The following is a 9835-nucleotide window of genomic DNA, read 5'->3' on the forward strand; positions in this document are numbered from 1 at the left end:
ATATCCAATCTTGGCCTGCAGGAACTGGACATTACTGGTTTGTGTATATATTATGCTAAAAGAAAATGTGCTATTGTGTTAGTGTGTCCCAATTTATTTAAAACCATTGATTCTACCAAATCCTCAGCAATAGATATAGATGAGTTACCTCTGTTGACCATCTTTGGAAGAAGGCCAAGAGGTAAAAACTCTGTTATTATTCTTTTATGTCATATGCATTTCCAACCTTCTAATACACACTGAGCAACTTGGTCTCTGGGAGAGGGTTGGGCCTAAAGTTAATACCTAACAAATATTTGATAATTTAACTCACACAGTTTGCTATCTGGAGAAGAAGAAATACTGTAGATATATTTTGCCTATAAAGGGAGTTTTGGACTCACTGATAATTATGCAGCAATGGCAGAAAGACAGGTGCACAGGGAGGCTTCAGATCTCAGAGGATGTCATTGAAAAAGTCTTTGAGTTGAGCAAAAAGATGAACGCTCTCTGAAGAGAGTCGTCCAGGATGACTTCAAATAGAGCTTTGGGCAACTGGGGAGGAATGATGAGAGATAAAGACAGGAAAGGATATTTAGGGGCATGATTCAGAGGGTCCTGATAATTTCTGGCTAAAGACTTTCAAAGGTGTCCTATAAACAATGAAGAACCAAAGATACATGAGACCGAATTATGTAGGTAGTGCTCAATCAATCAGATTTAGGTTTTAAAGTATTACTTAACAACTATAGATGGAATGGAAGGTGGCAATAGGAATGGAAGGAAAAAATGAGAGACTATCCATAAAAAAAAAAAGAAAATGGCCATCGTGTTGCGGACTGAACTGTATTCCTTCCCCTAAATTCCCCAAATTTCATATTGAAGCCCTAAATACCTCCAATACCTCAGAATGAGACTGCATTTGGAGAGAAGTTTTTAAAGAGTTAATGAAGTTAAACCCAGACTGTTAGGGTAGGGCCCCAGCCCAATCTGACATCTTTATAATGAAAGGAGTGAGGCCCTGAGAATCACATCAGGATGCACACACACACACACACACAATTTCATATGAGGGCACATCAGGCAGGTGGCCATCTCTAAGCCTGACAGGAGAGACTCAGGAAAAGCCAATCCTACCAACACCGTGGACTTGGACTTGTAATCTCTGGAATTGTAATAAAATAAATTTCTATTGTTTAAGCTACCTAGTCTGTGGTATTTTGTTATGACAGCTGTTCTCTAGAGAAACAGTAGTCCATATATATACATACTAGAACTGTGTATATACACACGTTTATATACATATATGTATGTGTGTGTGTGTGTGTGTATGTGTGGTTCCAGTCTAAAGACTGACAGGCTTGGACCCAAAAGAGCTGAAGTTTCAGCTTGAGTAAAAGGCAAGGGAAGACTAATATCCCAGCCCAACAGGTCAACAATTAGGTAGGAGGATTTCTCTCTTATCCTTGAGAGAATCAACCTTTCCGTCTATGGGGCCCACTTACACTGGTAGAGCAATCTACTCAGTCTACCAGTTCAAATGTTACCCTTATCCAAAAACAACCTCACTTACATACACAGAATAATGTTTAGCCAAATACCTAGGCACCCCAGAATCCAGTCAAGTCGACCCACAGAATTAATCTCACAGCAGCCCTAGCAAACCAATACTCATAGGAATAACCAATGGAATGTGTAAGAGGAGACAGACTTGAGAAATACTCTAAATGGAATCATAATGACTTGGTGATTGATGATCTGTGAGGGGTAAAGAAGAATGATGAGTCAATAATATCTTTCATATTCCTGCTCCAGATGACGGAGTGGGTGATATGCTGGGGAAACAACACACACACACACACACACACACACACACACACACATACATACACACCTCACCTTTTTAGATATGAATAAAAGTTAAGGAGTAAATTGAACTTTAATAACTTACCCAGAGTTCACCATTCTCTGCAGCTATTTGGAACACAGCTACAAAACCGTAAGGATCTGTATAAATTCAGTAATAAAAGTAAAGATGATGCACTAAACTACAGAGAGACCTTAAAACCTTTAATCATAGTCTTCTAGTTCATTTTACCTGAGTAGCTTTTTTCTCAAGCCTGCAGCGAAAGAGAGGCACATATTGGCGGGGGGAGGGTACCTGTGTCTTATTTTGCATTCAGGAGAAGAACCTAGTCATGCTGATTAACCATGTGTAGAAATGACTAGTTTTGTGGGCCTGGGTATGTGTCTGGGGGTGGAGTAGTTTCCTAACATGTGTAGGCCCTGGGTTCAAGCTCTAGTGCTTCAGAGAAACAAGACAAAAGACTAGTTTTGTGAGAAGATAGAGCAAATCTGTAGACCATGTATACATAAAGGCACAAAGATTTGTAGCTATTTGGTCCTGAACAAACAGATTCCCAATCAGTGGTCCTAAGGTCACCAGGTTTTGGTGACTGAGTTGTCATTAAAAGGTTACCCATGATGTCAGAGCCACTATCTAATTAGGCAGGGACATAATGGACAGGCGTTAGGAATATTTGAGCTATGAAGATCATCGTAGTAAAATTAACATGTGATTGATGGTGGTGTTATAGCCATTAGCAAGGGAGTCTTGATGTCAGCTGGAGTTTGCTCTGGACTAGAGGTCAGCATGGAGACAGCAGGGTAAGACAGGCTCCTACACGTAGCTCCTCCCAGGACTTTAGACCTCCTTGGGGCTGCCTCCTGGCATATGTGCAGTGTGAAGTGCTAATCTGCAGAGTGTCTGCTTGAAGTGGCGTGGCCCCCACAAATTGGATTGCCTTTCTGCCTCACAATTCCCTAGCCCCCCACTCCATGGTCCTCTGACAAGTGGAGGTTGGGGATTTGATGAGTTTCAACAAACAGAAATCACCTTGGAAATGAAACATACCTTGTCTTAAAAGACTTTGTCTTTCCTTGTTATTTCCAGAGCTGAACTTCACATTCAGACCAGCTGCTTTTCAGGAGGTCTCTTGGGTGGAATGAATTGGTTGGCAAAAAGGTGGACACCTGTTTGTCGAGAGATTGATGGCCTGGTTTCCAGAAGCCGTTGGCATTCTGCTGTGCAAGGGGCTGCTCCCTTTTTGGTCTTTAATCCGTTAGTACAATTGCAAGTGAAAACTCACAAAGAATTGCATTACAAGCCATTTTTTGGTAGAACTCACATGTGATACAGGGAGGCTGGTTCTACATAAGCTGCTGACTTAGCCTTTTGTGAAACAAATTTATTCTGTGATTAAAGGCCTGTGTGTATACAAAGCAGGAGGGAAGGCAGACAAGTGGTGAGCAGATACAAATTCAGGGCAAGTCATTTGTGTAGTTAATAGAAAAGGCAAACACAATTTCTTGTAAAAATTTGGCTCAGCACCTACATAACTACAAACATGTATACATAAATAACTACATACATGTATACATACATATATGCATGAATGTACCATGGGAGTGAACTTGAAAGCACATACTGGGGCTGAACTTGATTAGAGTTTTGTGAGAGAACCTAAAATGAAAGATCCTGCTAACATCACTCAGACCCAGAGGTACCATGGGTTTAGCAACATATATTGTTTTAAATTGCTAAATTATGACATAATTTGTTACATGGCAATAGATAACTGATATACCATCCTTTGTGCTGAAGTGAAAATTTTGAATAAACATCATTTAAGTTAGGGGTTATAAGTCAATTATAGCAGCCTCCCATACCTCACCCACCCCTACCTGCCCAGTCGGATATATGACCCATGACTAGTTTCTATACCAAATCTCAGTTTACTCCAGTTGAAGAAGAAAAGTGATGGCACTTCTTTAATTATACATTCATTTTAAGTTTTAAATAAGAAATTAGGTAGATGCATCCACAGCAAACAGTATCCAAAGTCATTAAAGAATTGGTTTGACCATATATTCATCCCATTTAGAAAAAAAACAAGGGAAGTAATTAGTTAATATGAATGAGCCCTGTGACATCAGAGAAAAGATAGGTGAAATCATAAGGACTCCTGTTTCAAGAACTTTTTAAAAAAATTGGTTCCTACACCAAATACGACAAATACTTAGCACTTTCCCTACCAAGACTTAGGTGGGTGATCCTCAGATCATGGTAGTGGTCCTACTGTGTATTTACCACCATTAAACTCATAGCAGTCCCAGGCTCTGAGTTCTAGCAAAGTGACTGTGGACCTCTGGTCACAAAGCAGCTCTCATGCGACTAGGGGTGACTGGCTCCAGCTCCTGCTTTTTTTAGGGTATAAATGATACTTTTTATTCTTGGTGGTGAGAAAACTGACATCATATGCAGTGTCAGACTAAGAAAGCTTAGTCTAAGGTCAGTACGGTTCAATAGAAATACAATGCAAGTCACAAATGCTAACCCTACACAAAACTTAAAAATTTCTAGTAGTCATAATAAAAATAACTGAAATTAATATTAACAACATGTTTCATTTAATCTCACATATCTAATGTTTTTGTCACTTTAATGTGCAATAGATACAAAATCGATGAAAGAGTCTGCATTCTTTTCTCATACTGTCTTCAAAATCCAGTGTATATTTTATTGCACTTACAACGCAGTTCAATTCGTACTACTCACGTTTCAAGTGCTCAATGGCCACACTGACCAGTGGCTACTGCAGTGGAGGAGACTGGTTTAGAATGTGCATGAACAGCTTCTGCTTCTCAGATTGCTTGGGACCCGGCTCCAGGTTGTTGTGCAGCCTCTGAGTGAGCAGCCACATTCTCTGTACCCCACGGCCCTTCTGCCCTGTGACCTCCTCCTCCATTCACTTTTTCAGCTTTCCTACTTTCTTGCACTGCACAATCCAGCTGTGGTTGAGTATGACATTCAACAGCAGATTCTCAGGATGTTCCTCTAAAGCTCTTTTTTCATAATAGGATATACATTATGGTCCCATTCAAACTGTTCATCAACTATCCATTACATCTGCCATCTCCCTTCTGCCAATTGAGGTAACTATGTTATTACGGAAAAAAAAAATCTTATTTTAATTATAATCCAATCAGAAGATGCATCCATTATATAGAGTGGTTTGGCATGTTCTAAGGATTTAATTTTTGCACAAATGCTGAGGACAGGAAAGGACTTTTACATCTTTACTAATTCTGTCATTCAAAAAATACAGTATGTAGAGGCATTGTGTTTGGTGGAGGACACAAAACAAAGGAGGCCATGCCCCCTCCTTTCAAGAAACTCAGACAGAGCCCAAATGGAGAGGTTAGTCATGAACAGATGCACCCTCTGGCCACCTGTCCGGAAGAGGACTGATAGGGGAGACATGTTGGAGGAAGTGAAATCTGCACTGACTTAGAAAGTGTGGGAAGGATTTTGATGTGTCATCGTGAATGGCATAAAAGAGGAGGAGAGGTTATTTCAGAGAGATGGGCAGGATTCTATGACACAGAGGTAAAACTATACATTGGAAATTTCTGCAAGAATGCATTTTTTTAATAGGCTGATGTGGAGGGGGCGTGCAGCCCCTGTGGGGCGTGTGGATGCACAACTAGGTCGGGCTGGATTATGATAGGATTTTCATGCTGGGCTGAGAAGGCTGTATCTTATTTCCTAGGCTGGGTGGAGCCAGAGAAGATTCGAAACAGGGCTGTAAGAGGATCACAGCCACAGTTTGGGGAAGGGACCTGACACGTGTGTGCATTTGTGCAAGACAATCTGGAGCCATGGAAGCTCTGAACACTTGGTGCCTTGTGGGAACAAACAATATTAAAGTAATGGGTTTATGCATTTTTTGACCTTTAAAAAATGGTATTTTCAGCAAACTTCCTCCTCCCCACCTCACCCTTGTTAAATATTTCATCTCAACTGGAAAATACCCACAACAATGATTTTTTTTTTTTTAACGGTTTTAGCCTTTCCGTAATAAACCAAAACAAACAGTGGGGAGCTTAAAAGGCCTTTCAGCAGAGAAAGATGAAAGCAGATGCCTCTGGTTTATAGTATTGTTAGAAAGCACAGGAGCCTGTTTCTTCTGGAAACCTGTAAGAAGGAGAGAGGAGGAAGAAGGGTGGATGCCATGTCCACAGGTCCCTGGCTTGATATTTTGGTAGTATTTCTTTATTGCCTAGAGTTTATATATGTGCCCAGAATCTGGTTGTTGGAAGCAGGATCCTACTTTCCTTCCCTCTAGCAGGACCTTCAGGAAAAGCCCCAAAGAGAGAAATGAAGAAATGAAGACTCATATTTCATAGGACTGTTTAGAAACCTGCAATGGTCTAATGGTTTAATGCCCTAAGTACAGTAGCAGAGGCACTTTCTGGCTGGAGGGTATAGTTTCTTAGTGCAACTCTTTGCTATGTCACTGACTACAGGTGCATCTGTCTTGATGACCTTGAATTACCCAGAACCTAGCTTGACAGTAACAAATGCACACCCACGCCTCCCATTCATCTGGTATGACTTCTGCGGCAAACATTTAATGAGAACCTACTGTGTACCAGAGCTCAAGGGCTCACAGCTGAATAAAGTATAGTCTTTGAGGAGCACTCGGGCTACGCGGGTGTTAAAACATCACATGGAAAGAGTGCCAATCAGCATCATAATCACCTTCAAAGCTGTGAGGACTCTCAACACAGGCTTCGAGGTCAGGGTAGTCTCTTCGGAAGAGTGACTTCAACGCCAACCGCTGTGGTCTGAAAATCTGTGTCCCTCCCAAATTCACAGGTTGAAAAGTGACTCTCGAGGTGATGTAGTAAGAGTTGGGGTCTTCAGGAGGTGTCTATGTCATCTCTTAAAGGTATTAAAGTTCTTTAAAATACGCCTGGGGGTTTGGGTCCCCTCCTACCATGTGAGAACACAATGAAGACGCCATCTGTGAGGAACAGGCCTGTACCAGATGCTGAAACGGCTGGCACCTTGACCTTGGACTTCCCGGCTTCCGGAATTGTAAGTAATACATTTCTGTTCTGAAAGGCACACTGTGGAGTATTCTGGAGGTACACAGGCCCACATGGGGGGAAAGGTCATTAAGACAGGGATAGGTGAACTGAGCTTGTTCCTTCCTTCTTTCATTTAATAACCACATTTTAAGCACCTACATGTGTTATGATGTCTAGAATGTGAACAAAACAAATCTCAGACCTCCCCCTCATAAAGCTTTCATTGCTCTAAAACAAAAACCGGGAGCTGGTGAGAAGTACCATGAACTCAATCATGAAAAATAAGCTTTCGGAGAGGTGAGCCTGTGCTTTTCTTCTCTCACAGTGCGCTTCTTTTCATTCATATCTGCTGGGTCATCTCCCTAACCTACAGGGAGGGTTTGGTGCTGATGGATGTGAGGCAGGGACAGCTCTGAGTCACACAGGGGGCTGTGCCAGGTGGGCAGCAGCCACAGGCTGGATCCATCCCGGAGAGACTTGCTGAGCTGGTCTCCAGTCTCATGAATGTCCACAAGCAGGCACCTTGGGTTTCCAGAGCCCTGGAAGGGTCACCCAGAAACACACACCTCACATTCTCACAGTCAGGTTCACTTTTCGTCAGTGAATGCTGGGATATGTCCCCCCACCCTGCCCTCCTTGTACAGACAGCTCCCCCCCACCAGGGAGAACAAGTAAAGTCATCTTTAATTTTTGATAGTTTTCTAAAGAGGTATGAACTATATGGTTCTTTGAAAGGGGGGGATTTTTAGGTGCTGTGGAGGGGGAGATGTAATGCAGGGTAATAAACTAACCCTTGGGCACTCCTATGATAACCAGGGTGAGGTTTCAGAACCTAGAGAGAGGGACCGAAAGGGTTAGGTAGGCTTCCATGACTAGTGAGGTGTGCCTGCTATTTGCTGGGTAGAATTGCTATAAAGAACCACCAGAGCAACTTACCATAGTAAAGCAATTTACAAACCTGTCATCTAGTAAGAGAAAGTTTTGAAGCAAGACTCGGTGTGCCCCTTGGCTTTTTTATATGGTTAAAACACTTCAGCAATAAAGTGTGAAGCTTGAGAAAACATCAGTGTTTGAAGAGATGTCCCACAGTTGGAAGCTGCAAGAGAGCAAGACACTGTCTGCAATGTGTGTTCAGCCTCTGTGGGCACCTCGTGGGACCCTGGCCAGAGTCCTTCTGGACAAGGCCCAGATGGAGTGGCCTGACCAGCTGGCACAGCAGTTGTCCTTTATTGTGTGTTAGATGTGAGACGTGTGCAGTGAACCATTCGACAGCCAACCAACATGCTTTAATTGGTACCTGCTGGGTGCCCTGCCCATGCAAGATCACCACAGGGCTGGGCCAGCCTAAGGGGAGTGAAAATGGAGGAGACTGTCCATACAGCTGCAGTGATCTTGGAGGACTTGGTGGCTGTGCACCTGCAGCTGGCCCTGGGCAATGGTTTTCACTGAGTGGTGTAAAATTGGCATTGCCAGGTGTTGTTAGAATAGATAACTGGATCTACCATGGAAAATTTTAATTTGTTAGGTCTAGAGGTTGGTGGCTCAGAAATCTGAATTTTGGGTAAGCACTCCAGGTCATTGTGCTGTAGGTGACCTGAGTTTGAGAAACCTAGCTTTATACAGCAAAACTCATCTTTGACAGGACTAAATGGTACAGTGTTCTGGAACTAGATTCAGGTTTTTACACAGTGGCATCTCTTTGGACTTGATGTAACTACCCTGACCTTAACTTGCTACACACAGAGGTGGGTCATCAAGGTCATCAAAGTCAACATTAGCAATGGAGGCCTCCCAACAGAGTCCTCTCCTTCTGATACCTAAAAATAATGTCATGGTCAAGAAAACACATGTGTGTGTGTGTGTGAGGTATGTATTGAAATATCCCAACTGTTATTACTTCTATTACCAACATTTAAGAATGGGATCATTTATTGAGAGCTACTCTGTTAGGTATTTCAAATTCTTTACCTCATTGCCTTACTCTGTTAATGAGAACTGTATTATTATTATCCTCATTTTACAGATGAGGAAACTTAGGAATAAAGAAGTGAAATAACTTGCTTGGGACTTAATCACTGGTAAATATACAGAGGTCATGGCTACGGAACCCCACTGATGAGGCTCCTAGCACATGCCATGACACAGGACTGGAACAAGCGGACACTGTTTCTGGGCTTCATTTTTCTTGCCTGTAACATAAAGGTTTAGGTTGATATAATCTCTAAGCAGAGGGTCTTCCTGGGTCTGTGTTTGAACTGTAGTCCACCAGGGCCCCATGGTCAGAGGAACCCAGGCTTGGTTTCATGTTCTGTCACCATCATGAAATAAATCGCTAATAATTTTTGAACGAGCAGTCCCACATTCCATTTTCACTGAACCCTGCCAAATATGAAGGTTATCCCAGTTCCCAAGGGCCCTTCCTGTTGTTGTTCTTCTCTTTTTCCATGTAGCTTCTTAACAGTTCCCTGTGTATCCTTGTCGTCCGCCACACTCTGCATCATGGTGAGTGGTTTCTGGACTGGTGAGGTGTGCCCACGTGTGCCTGCAGAGACTGATGGTAGGTACCTTGTGAGCTGAGTACCCAGGCAGCTCTGCTGGCTAAGGGTGGTCTGCCATGTGAGCCAGCAGTTGACTTCTGAGAATAGCCACAGCCTTTCGGCAACTTCTGGTGCTTGTGGGTTTTATCATTAAGCATAAGTAGTCACACATATCTAAGAGATGTACATCCAGAAGATGGTTGAAGACTTAGGGAGAAGTTGGGGTCAGTGAACCCAGCTGTCCCCACAGAGGCTGCCTGGGTATTTCCTGACCATCCCTCACCCATTCTTTGGCACTGGTCCCCACATTCATGCACTAGCAAGCTCCCTTCCACCATTTCTGAGTCCTAGGAATTTGTCCCTATATCTAGTGCCAAAAATAA

At 42.7% G+C, this 9835-nt stretch overlaps 1 long non-coding RNA gene across 1 annotated transcript; it reads left to right on the plus strand.

Annotated features, from left to right (window-relative positions):
• Positions 1 to 8248: 8248 nt before the first annotated feature.
• On the plus strand, positions 8249 to 9465 carry LOC306643419. Its single transcript, XR_013758935.1, has 3 exons — positions 8249 to 8476; positions 8939 to 8993; positions 9377 to 9465. It is a non-coding gene; the product is annotated as an uncharacterized lncRNA (long non-coding RNA).
• The last annotated feature ends 370 nt before the right edge of the window (positions 9466 to 9835 follow it).

This window comes from Sciurus vulgaris (genome assembly GCF_902686455.1).
Source record: "Sciurus vulgaris genome assembly, chromosome: 14".
Taxonomy (NCBI): Eukaryota; Metazoa; Chordata; class Mammalia; order Rodentia; family Sciuridae; genus Sciurus; species Sciurus vulgaris.